The following is a 13025-nucleotide window of genomic DNA, read 5'->3' on the forward strand; positions in this document are numbered from 1 at the left end:
GGCTGCCTCACTTGCATATTTAAAGGAAGGCCTGATTTTAGTACCCTTGTCTTCACTTTTGTTAGTGGACATACTTTCTGGGTTGGGATTGTTCAACACATGATATGAGCCAAACTGCATTTTTATCCTTCACTGCTCTCTGCAATCTTTTTGACTCATAGTATTTGTGTTAGTAATATTTTAGAGATACAGTCAACTGAGTGAGTCCTCTGAGAGTAGGTGATTATTTGAACGTGTACCACACACACACACACAACTGTTAAACACCTTGAAGCTAAAAAAGACTTTGACAATTGCCTGCTGAAATAGCAATCAGCACCAACCCAGCCAAAGGGAGCAGAGGAAGGTGAGATGGGGACAGAGCTGGGTGGAAATAAGGACGGGACACTGCATGCTCTGACAGTCCATGAACTTCCTAGCACTTATGTAATTCAATTTGAGTGAAAAAAAAACCCAGGAATTTATTTGGTACTTTCACCATTCTAAACCATCTCTATCACAGAAGACAGCAAAAGAAAAAAAAACCACCAAGGACAAAAGATCAAAAAAAAAAAGTGATAAACGACAATGACTCATGAACCTAGAAATGCTCACTTAGAAGAATAAAGCTGCTGCTTAGGAAACAGAGCACATACTACCTCCAGGACAGTACCACTGTCCTTATTGCTCTTAATGCATGTTCTATTTTATTGAGATTTGAGATATTGATATTGAGATTGAGATTATTTTTATTGAGATTTTCAAAAACTGGTGTTTGTTGCTACCTGGGCATTTTTAAAATTTATTTATTTGCTTGTTTGTTTGTTTGTTTCTCTGTTTGTTAGGAAATCCTTGGTTAAGCATGTAGAATAAAGTCATAGTGAGATAAAACTTTATTCCCCTCTCCACAAATACCTTCATCTATTGTAAAATTATAAGTAAGGAACAGAGGAATACAGTGGAAGGAGGATGATAAATACACACAAATATGCCCCTAGACTAAAGCATCAGGAGAAAAAAATACACTCATTATGCCAAACCTCTTTTTTGTTGTTGTTTTTCATTATTACTTAAGTTACTCCAGTGTTCACCTTCATGCAGCTGAACTAGATCCCAGTTCTTACAGCAGTGATTGCACCTCAATAGCCTTTTCTGAGCATACATCTATTACTTGATGCAAAGCAATTGCAAAGATCAGTGAGTCCTTTCAATGCAACAGTGTCATTAACTGTTCTCCAGTTTACAGAATGTTTCATTTTTTTTCTGTCAGCACACCAGTAAAATCAGAGAGCTGAGGTTCTCAACAAAACAATTATTTCAAAATTTAATACCTCATAGAATCACAGAACGCTTTGGGTTGGAAGGGACTTTTACAGGTCATCTAGTCCAATGCCCCTGCAGAAGCAGGGACGTCTTTAACTAGACCAGCTTGTGCAGAGCCCCATCCAACCTGACCTGGAAAGATTCCAGCAGTGGGGCCTCCACTCCTTCCCTGGGCAACCAGTTAGTGTAATGCAACAAATATGCATCTAATCTGTTAAAATCAACCAAGACAGTAATTGTCTTCCAATGTTTTGGGTGACGGCAAGATAGCTACTTTACACTTTTAAGGAAAAACAATCAAAATACAATACTAAAAATACAAAGAAATTACAAAGCTTATTTAGCAGAACTATTAAATAAGTAGTTACAATATTTTATATTTTGTTCTTTCGTCGTACAAATTGCTAACAAAACAGGGCCCAGAACCAGGATCTCCCACAAGTAATGCCATTTTAGACTATTCTAAGGTAGAGGTGGCTTTGAATTATATTAAGAATTCCTGTTATGTTCCTAAGATAGTTTTGCTTCTTTTCCCAACACTATTGAGGCTAAAAAATTACTGGAATGTAAATTTTTTACTTGAATTCTTATAAAATTTTCTTTTCACCCAAGACATGTGTCATCCCTGCAGAAACCATGAAAGATTTTGGCTTTACTTCAGCAAAGTGATTTGAACACAGTTTTCTGTCCATTGGACTTGTTGAATTAGACCTTTCATCTTATTACAACACAGTCAACAAGCTAGAGCATTTATCCTGAGACATGGAAAGCCAATGAAGTGTGTGATCCCACAAGACTGGCCTTTTGCCATAGCTTTAACAGTAACAAAAAAGCTCTGCCTAGTATTCTGTTTCTCACTTTCGCGTACAAGAACTTCAGCAGATTGATAAATCAAAATATCTACACCCGGTGGAAAACATATATCACCTCAGTCAATATCTGGCTTCACTCAACAGCATATAATGAAGTGGAAAGAAAAGAACATATGCCATAAAATTTGCATAGCTGATGCATATATAGAGTTATGGTTGGCATTTATGATCTTAAAGGTCTTTTACAGACAAAACAGTTCTACATCTCTATGGTTTAAAACTCAGCCAGAAGGCTTATTAGTTTGTTTCCTAAATACACTTACAAAATCCACAACTTTTCAGTGACTACTTTCTTGTGATTTTTGTTTGTTTTAATATTTATTACCATTTGAGACTTCAGTCTCCAGTCTTCTCAAGAAATCATGTTATTCTTAGCCATGAGAAATCTTCTAATGCTCTATTTGTTCATGGAAGTATCAGGGATTACTTTATAAGATCTCAGGTCTTTACAATCACCTAACATTACCCGGTATAGTTTACAGAAAGAGATAGTATCACAGCACAATATAGAGATAATCCCTTGCAGCTAGTTTGTGAAGGTTTTTAGGTTTCCAATCTGTTTTAATCATTTGATTTTTTTCTTCAATATACAAGCCAAAGTAAAGACTTATGATACAGGTAAAAACAAATGCAAGCCACATAGTCTTATTCTATAGTATCTATTAAACAATTTTTTCAGTTGCATAAGCAATTAGTCTAGTTAAAAATGCTAAAGACTATTTTTTATACTCAAAAGAGCTAACTTAGTTTAGATGCAAGCCCTGAAAATAACCTTCCAATATTAAAAAAAAAAAAAAGGTTTTCTGTTTCATATTCTCAGGAAAATCACTATCAACAATTTTGTCAGATGCATTAAACACATGTTCTTAAGTAAGGCAACCCCATGAATCCCTTTTCCCAAAGTCTGTTGATTGCTACCACTACAGTTATGAGTTAGAGACACAGAGACAAATAATAAATTGTCTTTTGAAAAGTTACTCATATCCTAGAAGAGAACTCAGAGTGGAACAAATAATAAAGGAGCTAGTTTATTTTATGTAATTGTTTTTTTCTGCACTTTTACAAACTTCACTGTGATTTGTCTTTTGTCAGCACAACTGGAATTGACAAAGTACCATGGTACCTGGTTCACTAGAAGGAGGTACCCATTCAACCTCCATCAAGAAAATCAGTGTTATGAGTAAAACCATTTACACCTCACAGTAGAGAACCCTCAATCTAAGCTAACAGCTTCAAATGTATAGTTCATATAGTCATGGGTAAAATACATTGTACCTAAGGGATCCAAAGAAAGTCATTAGAAAAACAAGTCAACAACTTCAATTCCTCTCACATTCTCTTTGCAGCATCAATCCACAGTGAAGAATTTGCACAGATCACCAAATCCAGGAAGGCTGAGGAGCAATGATTATGATTATAATTACACCCTTCACAGAATGGCCGTTTCAAGGGTATTTAGATGGAGGAATGAATCTACTAGGAAAAAAAAACCCAAAAATGCCAGGTTGTGCCAGAGGATTTGTAGGTCAGAACTGAATGAAGGCCAGGATAAATGTCAGGTGCCAGTAGGCTGCTCTTATGAGATATAAAGACTTTGAGCTATTAGGCAGGATTAAATGTGAACACAGCTGTGCATATTTAGGTCAGATCACTTGAAAAAAAAAGAATGAAGAGCAACCTCGATTTGTCCTCTGTTAGCACGTGCCTGCCAGGACAACAGTTCTGAGTTCAGCTCAGCACAAATCACTATCTGCCTACACCAGTTAATAATAACCTGCTGTTGGTATTGTACAAAAATGAATCAGCAGGGAAAATTCAGAAAGAAGAGGAGAGAGAGTAAAACAGAAGGAAAAAGGAAACAATACAAACGTTCACCTGGACTAGCTTCCCACTGCTACATAATCCTCTTCTTCACACCTTCCCTACATATTCCTTCCTCAACTTGTATTTCTTCTTAACAACCTTTGGAAGAAAAAGAGGTTTTAAAGTTTTATGCACAACTGAGATCTAAAACTCCAGACTCCTACAAAATTTATCTTCTTCAATATTCAGCATTTTTTTCTATCTTATTCCTATTGTTCACCTGAATCTTTTTTTTTCTGATATTCTCATTGTCATCCTTACAAACATCAAATGCATCAAAAAGTAGCAAATTATTTGAAGGCTATTTGAGACACTCATACAGAATTATCTATCACCCTCTAGTTTGACTGTGCTCCTGTCACCAGTAAAAGAAGCTATATTCTTCTCAGTCTGAGCTCTTTTGTTTATTTCATACAGGAAATTAGAGCTCTTTAGGACATAGACCACATATTATTTTCCTGTATCCATAACAAAGCCCCACAATTATTTATTTATTTATTCATTTTAGTTTCTACTCAAGATGATATATGACTGATTTAAAAAATGCGTGGACATAATCCTATACTGAGTCTTGGGAATATATCAGGATGTTTGACCTCATCAAATCTTTACAAACACCTAAAGGAGTTTTCTGTCTTCTGAATAGACCATATCTGGGCAAGACAACTAGTTGACGGAGATAATCCTTGGAAAGGTTCCAGCATCACATGCAGTAGGACTGGAAAGCAGATGTAAGAAGATGGATGGTAAGCATCCTCCTGTAAGAGCCATGTAGCTGTCTGATGCATGAGTAAAGGGAATATCTTCTTTTGAGTGCAGTCATGTCAACAGAGTCATCAACAAAGAAACCAAGTACATAACAGAAGGATTTGAATGTCACCATGATGCTATTAACTAGTGACAGCTAATGAACTAGTGACAGTTGAGACAGTGAAAGGCTAATGTATTGTGTCTTTTTGGCACCATTCTGACTGCATTTTCATTTCTGATCATGAAAAATTTCATGGCACTGTCTAACTTCGCTATAAACTCAGCTGTCCTTGTCAGATTTAAAATGCTTGTTTTGCAATTTGTCTGATCAAATTCACTATAGAGTTTCACTTGGACAAGTTCTAGTGTCCTTCAGATGTTGTGAGAACATTTTAAGTAAGCACAATTTACATTAATCATGCTAATTATCCCTGTTTTCAAAAATTTAAAACACAGGCATTTGCCCATGAGATTCATCTCACTTTCTAGAAATGCCTTCATATGTATGAGTTGTTTAGAGTCACACTACAGTCAGTTGAGACCTATCAAACATACTGAACAAGATTTGTATGGCCATTGACAACGGCTTCTATACTGACTTCCAAGGGAGCTAAAGGTAACTTTCTTGATTGTAGTCATATGAGTCAAGTCCACACCTAGTTAGATGAATGTCATTCAGAGCAAAATTGCACACTTAAATAGTGTTTTGAATGCACCTGCAGAATCAGATGTGAAAAGGAAGAGATGTGTGTCTTCATGGAAATTATTGCCTCATATATTTATGAAGGATAAAGGAGAAAAAAACGAACAAATTCCCAAAACTTAATGATACCACATTTTCCCTTTTTTGCCTTATGTTTTGCTTTTTGTGTTACAGATATAGACATCTACCTGGAATAAAGATTTAGAGTGTCATGGGGTTGAAATGTAGTTATCACTCAGAAGACAGGAAATGCCAAGGATAAGATTGGCCATGGAGTCTCTATTCTCTCCTTACCTGCTGCATATGCATCATATTACGACCTGATACTGATCTACAAAATGACTTCTAACTCTTGCAGTGCTCAGGATAGACAAGTTCTGGGAATTAAACTGTTTTGGTTTTTTAGAAGAGTCTCTTCCCCTTTTTGGAAAATGTGTTATATGGGAGATAAGGGATCCCAGGAAAGAAGAGAAGACTCTGCTAGTTGAAGAAAATGTGTGTATTTAGCAAGTTAGGTTCTCTGATGTCTTGATTGCTTTTTTTGAGCCAAGTTTTGAGCAAATTAAAGGCTCTTAGCACAGCCAATTTTACTTAATAAAATCCTCTGAAACTGCTAACAAAGTAAACACCGTGCTAAGGTTTCACGTGGAAACAGTGGAGCTACTGATGCACATAAGGAGCTGATATTGTGTGTTGGCAGTAGTGAGACAAAAGAGAACTGCATAGCAAACACTTTCATACTCTGACATTCTGAATAAAAAAAAAGAGTTTAGAGCATTGAAGGCTTGACAGGAAGTTGTGAGTTGGATTATTATCACTAAAAATATTCACAGGCAGGGACTATGCAGGGAGAAGATAAGGATGTTGGGGAGAGAACTTGACAGAGAGGGACCATCAGATCAGCATCAGCAGAGCTAGCATCTGGATACTACTGGATGAGGGAATATTTGCAATGCAGAAAATAATACAAAATGATGTTTTATTTTCAGGCTCACAGAAAGAATATATAACTATCACAGCTGCAAATTACTTAATAAATTTCATACAAACTTTGAAATAAATGTTTGTTTGAAAGATCATTAACTCTTATAGAAAGTAAAGAATCTATAGATCATTTTCCATCATGATGACTCTTTGGACAGGCAGTAACTATTAAACCGGAATGTGGTAATGGAGGAACAGGTGTTGGTTTAGAGCAGCATAATTTAAATATAGGCAATAAAATATGCAGAGCCATAATCAGAATGATGACTTGTTTTAAGTGTTTGGGGCCATGTTGATATAAATAACTGCACCAGGTTTTGCTGCAGAGTGGGAGCTAAATTAAGTGGTTTACAAACAGAGGAAAAGGCTGACTTATTTGTCATGGCATTGCCTGAAAGGGCCAAGTAAGCCACTGCTAGACATGGACCCAACACAATAACGCCTGAGGTACAGCCATTGAATGAAACAAGGCTAGCAGAGTCTACCAAAATAATAGGAAAAACTTTTCTCTCTCGGATTCAGCCCAGCATCTTGATAAACATCACCAGAAAGATGGTTTTGCCTACAAAGTTTGCCTCACAGAAGGACTATAATTTTTCCTGGAAGCCTTGGCCCTTTTTCCAGCCTCAGAACAGCTGTCCCTCAAGCTTTTCCCGACAAGCCTGTCATGCTGCAAGCATGCTGCTCAGTCATGGAGTTATTGACTTTTCTAAAAAAGAATAACGGCTTGTGGAATGGATGTTGAGCTCTTGAGTTTCAGTTGGACAGGGAGCTGGAGTTCCCTTTGGAGAACTGGGAGCACTGGCAACACACCATATGGTGTGGTTTACTGATTCTCCAAAGCATCTACATGTTGATTGTAGTGTTGTCCTTCATGCTCTTACTCCAGTTGCAATACAAACAGTGTCTGAAGAGGAAGGACATGTGCTAACAAGATAAAGATATCCATCTTGAGTCTATTACCCTGAAATCCTCTTTGCTTGTGCCCAAATACTTCAAGTCAAGCAACCATAGGCAACACAGACAGGGAGCTTTATAGAAAGGCAATTACTGAGGCAATACCACCATCCTTTCATACTACCTCCATGTTTCTTTAAGTTCTACTTTCCCAGCACTCATTAAGTATGAGCAGACTTGATGTCCATAGCATGGTACAGATATACATAAACCATCAATAAACCACACACTTCTGATGCAGATAAGTCTAGTGGTAGCAGCATGGTACACAAAGCAGGAAAATGCCCCCATTCTGAAGTCATTTTGCAGCCTGTGATGAACTACCTACTGCCATAATTTACATTGGCACAATGGCCCAAACAAGCTAGTTTAAGGCAAGCAAGATACCAATACCCTGAATTTATAAAGACCACTATTTAGATATAGCCCTCACTTGTAAGATCTAAACAGGTGGGAGCAGGAGATGATTCTTGCCAAAATCAAACAGAATTGTGTTGCCAACAGCTTTGCACCCAGGAGAGAATAACTTGCTGAGGTGTGGGCAGCAGAAAAACCTTTCTCTTCCAAGTGAAGCTTCTGAGGTTGCACTGATTTCTAATGGGAGTTTGACTGCAAAAGCGGCTGACTCTTCCTAGATACCAGAGCCATTATTCTGCCATGGAAAGCACAAATCAGTTCCTGAAATCTCATGAGCATTGTCCTCCTTCATGGTTTCTAGTGGGATTAATAATGAAGTAATGGAAGGAACTTGATTTTGGATCTAAATGGTCACTGGGGCTTTTTGTGGGGACTCATCATCTTTACAATTAATGAAAAGGCCTTTTATGCACAAACTTCCTCATGTCAATAACTGAATATCTTACAAGCAGTGTCGAAGTCTTCTTCAATAATTTTTTGGTTTAGGTCAGTGTGTAAGCTCTGTCGTACTTCTTCTCTTTCATAGTCAAGACTTTGCACAGGACAATCCTGTCAGAAGACGTCAATTGCAAAGTTTTAAGCTCACGATCACTCCAAAAGCTGAGGCAGAGAGGAATTGCATCAAGGACTTTATAACCTTCTCTTTACAATGTCAACACTATTGTAAAGTATAAAAAATACAGGCAGCAGTTCTAGTAACAGTCATTGGAGAATGAAGGCAATACAGACACATATAGGGCAAAATCATATTTGGTTCCTCCTCACTCAGAATCCCACCTCGACTGAGTCACAGAAGAAAGTTGGTAAAAGAATGTAGATGGTAAAAGAAATTTTATATGTTCATTAATATAAGAAACCCCATCAGGTACAGAAATCTTGAGAACTCATGAGGACCAGGCTGTACAGACATCATATCTTTAAAACACTGTGGTTAAGTTCTGCCTTTAAGACCCACTCAAAAATCCTCCCTAATTTTGTTTTCATTCTATTATTCCCAACAAGAAAAATAAAGGATACCTGTTGTTTTGTTTGTTTCTTTGTGGTTGTTTTTTTTTTTTATTATTATTGTTTGTCCAGCTCTGCCATATTGCAAAAATACTTAAACTAAGGAACATTCCAATGTTATCTTGATCATTGCCTTATTAGCAGTACTAAGTGTGTTTTGGGTACTGGGCCATTTACAATACAGCAGTTATGATTGCTTGTACTAACTTGCCATGGCTTACAGCTAGTTGTCTGGGATGTCCATTTAATTTTTTATTGTTTTAGGTAATGCAAATACACAATTTAAATCGGCAGCCAGAACCAGACCAAGAATACATCAAATACTGTAATTCCATGGAAACTCCGGTGCTTCCTATATAAATATTTATACTCAAATAGACGTAACATGGGAAAAGAGTCTAGGAAATCACCACACAGCTACTCATCCCAAGGCAAAATACTGCGGATTTGGAAATGGTGGGGCAATTGTCCCAGCTACATGGCTCTCCTACCCTAAAGTCCTGTTTTGCTGTTTCTGCACAGACAGAAAGTTTGCTATCACTTTTTCTCGTGTCTTTAGAACATTAGATATGCATCCGACCAAAATATACTGTGTGAAGATGCTTCTTGGTGCAGCTGGATATTTTCATAAAGTTTCAGAATAAATAGATGAAAAAGTCTAGCTCTGCCTGAAAAAAAATGAAAGAAAAACATTTCCTTCTAGGCCTTGTCAGGTTGTATGGGACAATCTCAGCATAATGAAGCAATGTCCCCAACACCATATGCTCACTACATCAAAACTGTGGCCAGCAAAGGTGTCATTTTGATTTTTTTTTGTCCCATTTCACTGATACAATGTAATTTCGAAAACAAGAATAACTTGATGAAAATATATATCACCACAAATATCTTGTACAACATTGCAGTTGCACAATCACACACCAAGCTGCTAAGCCAAAAACCCAAGCAAAACAGCTGCAGACACTTCAGGCCAGGAATTCAATAAGAATAAAACACGTAGTTAGAACCAGAGAGGTATTCACAGGCAGAAGTAATTGCCCAAGCAGAAACAGGGACAGCATTTTGAACTATACACTTTATTAGGAGCAAGAATCTTTAGCAAATAAAGATTAGATGCAGCTCAACTTTTAGTTTTATGCAAACCTGAAAGTCAAGAATATTCAGATTTCCAAGGCGCACCGGAAATTATCAGATCATTTGCTTCTTACTAGTTTGAAATAAAGTGTCATCTCAAAAATTATTGAAAGGTTTTCCTATGTAACTGAATTGTCTCTAGAAGACTAGGCTTCAAATCCAGATCCTGCTAAATTTTTTAGCTCCTTGTATTTACATTCCTTGCAGGAAACATACAAGATCTCTCAAGAATGAAGACTCAGCTTAGAAGAGGCACTAACAGCTTCTAGAGAAAGATGTGACATGACTGTCAAGCATCTATATTAAAACCAACAGAGGGCTTTTCCTAAGGTGCCAAACAAGAAAGTGAAGTGTACGTGAAATTGAAGTCAAGAGAATTTAGTTAACCAGAATGCTAAAAGCAAAAATAGGTACATAGACAGCTAAATAAAAGTCCCCATCATGTGAATATCTCTATTCAGAGCAGTCATATTTAGCACAAATGTCTGTTCCTTCCTGAAGATTTTTTTCATAACCTGATTCTTGGTAAAAGATTAATCGTTCCCGGTGTCCCACTATCAAATGCTTTACCCGCCTTTGTTTTAAATTTTTACATTAGAAATGCAATCAATATGTAGAACATCACGAGAATTTACGGTACACTCAGTGCTATAGGCAGCTTAACAAAACATGAACAAAACCCTGCAAATTTCTTGAATTTCTTATAACCTCATTTTACCTCTGATGCAGAGGGTCCAGCTGAGTTAAAAATTCTGCACAGTTTTTGTCAGATGCATTATTTTTTTTCCCAGAACTTACAACAAAAGTGATGATGGGCCTGCAGGGCTGAACCTAGCTTCATGTTTGCATCCGCCTCTGAATTTTAGACAATAGCATGTTATGCAAGAAAAACATTCAAATTTTTATCTGAAAATCAACAGGATGCAATGAATAGAGACCCTCCAAGGTTTTTAATTGCCTTCTTAAAAGTAGCGGCATTTTCACCTCTCATTTTGACCCCTGAGAATGTTTATATATATATAAGCTACTTTGGGATAAGGGTAATTTTGGACATCTTGCAGACTAAAATGCAAAGTCAGAATGTCAAACCGCTACTATTTTCACCCATGATATTATATACAAAATATTAAAGTTCTATTTTCAACAGCAATTAGACACCTAAGGAGACATTCTAATGCTTAAATAGAGTGACCTAGTGTCATTTTATACCCCCTAAGGTATAAAATAAGACATCTATTCACAACTGGCATTTTACCCACGATGTAGGGGAGTCCTGTTTCCTTTTGAATCAGCAGCTAAACACCAGATGACACAACCTAGAGCCTCTCAAATGGCATCACACATTTATGGTTAGGCAACTGAATCTTTCCTTTAAAGTCCACAAACAAATAAAACCTAGGAAGTGATAGAACATATCCTGAAGTAGTCACCCAGCTGAACTGATTCGGCCTCTAGTGACTGCATAAATTTGGGCTGTAATGGAATCTTAAAAACTTGGAATTCTACATACAATGTGTGCACTAACAACTAAATGCAGGTGTCTCAATGTAGGAATGCATCCCATTCTCAAAATGAAATTCATCTCACCTGTACATATGGGCTGCTTGTCTAGCAAAGAGAAAAAAAGTCAGCACCTTTAGAAAGAAATTCCTTTGACCCATTTTTCTACATCCATTTCACACTGAAACGAGTCACACCCTTTTTCTCCACAGATTAACAGAGGAATCTCAGTGCTTATCTCTGATGTATACTTAAAGACAGATGAGAAATCCCACTTCTGTAAAAGTGGGTATTAATTGAGAACTAGATACCTGCCTCTCAGGAATATCTCTAGACATTGACACATACCTTCAGACACCTAAAATGCATTTGAAACTCTGAATTTTAAATTGCTATATGTCACTGCTCTCCAGAACACAACTCAAAACAATCCCCTTAAAGGAAACAGAATTTTCAGGGATACACCTATCCGACAAAAACCCACTCCTAGACACAACTTTGACCTATAGACTGCATACCTCACACAGAAAAGTGAATCACAGGACTTAAACACAGATCCAAAACTTCGTTGTGGAGACTTTTTGCATGAACATTAGTTTAATCATTCTCAGTAATTTTAAATAGAGCTTTGTTTACCATCTTCTTTATATTTTCCTAATTTCTATTGACTCCACGGAAAGGAAAGGTAAGGTTAAATAACAACAAAAAAGATCCTACAGAAACTATATGATGAAACTAAGTCTTGTTCCCTAACAGGTGGAAGTTCCATCACCCTTCACCTAATTCTCAATATAGGGAATTACATTTTCTGGCTAATAAATTTTACAGTGCCATATTGTCTGTTTCGAACTAATCTTGAGTTTTGATGCTATAAAATAGCTACTTTCTTCAGCTCATACAAAGAAATGAAATAAATGTATGCTGGAGTGTACTTTGGTACTCCTCTGGGTTAAAGAAAAGTGAATGATTGTTAGAACAAAGCAACAAAGCAGCAAGCCACTTCTTCCCCATGAGTGACGAACTGTCATTCTGGGCAAGGAAATATAAAGGCTATTTCCTCCATCTCATTTTATCATCAGCAACATCAGTCTTCAGTGCCTTACAAGATCCTTTCTTTAAAAAATGAAATTTTTTTTTTAAAGTGTGATATAAAAAGGCGAGGTCTTAAAAAGTCTTCAGAGTTTTAATCGTAATCTTGAACTTGTTGTGTTGAATAAATATTCATCTTGTATTTCTGATTTCATCCTTCTGTTAGCAGCCAGATATCCATGAAATGTAATTCTCACATAGTGCTGAGAATTAGGAAAACAGATAGAACATACTACTATAGCAGGCACATTTCATCAGACCATAAATAGCAAGATGTGAAAGGTTCTGTTCTTCTGCATTTGAATAAATATCATTATGAAGCAGATGAAGACAGGCGACCCAAGCTATTTACAACTTCTATTATAAGGAAAATGCAGTCATGTTTCCATAATGTCCTGATAGCAGAGACAGATGATGGCAGAGCATTTCCTGAGTGTGCAGTCCATGTT

General features: G+C 36.8%; 1 protein-coding gene across 3 annotated transcripts in view; it reads right to left on the reverse strand.

The window, feature by feature from the left end:
• The window catches only part of FAM135B (family with sequence similarity 135 member B), a 252370-nt gene that overhangs the window by 131676 nt on the left and 107669 nt on the right, over positions 1-13025 (reverse strand). The gene's annotated exons all lie outside the window — the stretch shown is intronic.

This window comes from Phaenicophaeus curvirostris, chromosome 3 (assembly GCF_032191515.1).
Source record: "Phaenicophaeus curvirostris isolate KB17595 chromosome 3, BPBGC_Pcur_1.0, whole genome shotgun sequence".
Lineage (NCBI taxonomy): Eukaryota > Metazoa > Chordata > Aves > Cuculiformes > Cuculidae > Phaenicophaeus > Phaenicophaeus curvirostris.